At 47.5% G+C, this 541-nt stretch overlaps 1 long non-coding RNA gene across 1 annotated transcript in view; it reads right to left on the bottom strand.

Moving 5' to 3' along the window:
- Positions 1 to 322, bottom strand: part of LOC104854895 — a 21,254-nt gene extending 20,932 nt beyond the window's left edge. The window contains exon 1 of the long non-coding RNA XR_778242.2: positions 156 to 322. This is a non-coding gene — a long non-coding RNA (uncharacterized LOC104854895). The remainder of the gene's footprint in view (positions 1 to 155) is intronic.
- Positions 323 to 541: the final 219 nt, after the last annotated feature.

Genomic DNA, 541 nt, shown 5'->3' with positions numbered 1-541 from the left:
TTTTTTTTTTTTTTCTTTTTCTTTTTTTTTTTTTTTTGCAAACAGATTGTTTTTCTCATTATGTTTTTATATCTACCTAAACTGTTAATTAGGCACTTAGAAGATTTTTTATTGGGGCCCGAGTGTAACAAGCTGCTTTGTTTGCAGGCACGTACCTTGCTGCTCCTCTGTAAACACGGGCTTTTTGCTCCAAATGCCTCGTTTGCAGGCTGTTCTAGGGATCACACTCCATGTCCGTGCTGGGAAGAGGTGGCCCTGACCCACGGATCACGGTCTCGGTTCTCCTGGGGACTGAGGCTGCTACCCCTGGCTGGGTCCTGGTCTGGCCACTGCAGACAAAGGAGGAAGCAGCAGACAGGAGGCCGAGGGGAAGTTAGAATGAAATTTGAATGAGTGAAGGTAAATGGGGAAGCTGAGGACGTCCTGATGGGCCCTGGGCCTCTTCTAAGCCCGAGAGACACTTACGGCCTAATTTTAAAGGCAAAACTCTTTGCACCTAGATTCTGCTTTGTCCCAACAAATGGGGCCCTTGCATCCAGCC

This window comes from Fukomys damarensis, unplaced genomic scaffold, assembly GCF_012274545.1.
Source record: "Fukomys damarensis isolate Sample0158 unplaced genomic scaffold, DMR_v1.0_HiC HiC_scaffold_36, whole genome shotgun sequence".
Taxonomy (NCBI): Eukaryota; Metazoa; Chordata; class Mammalia; order Rodentia; family Bathyergidae; genus Fukomys; species Fukomys damarensis.
Note: the sequence above shows the minus strand (reverse complement) of the source record. Positions and strands in the feature narration are given on the sequence as shown.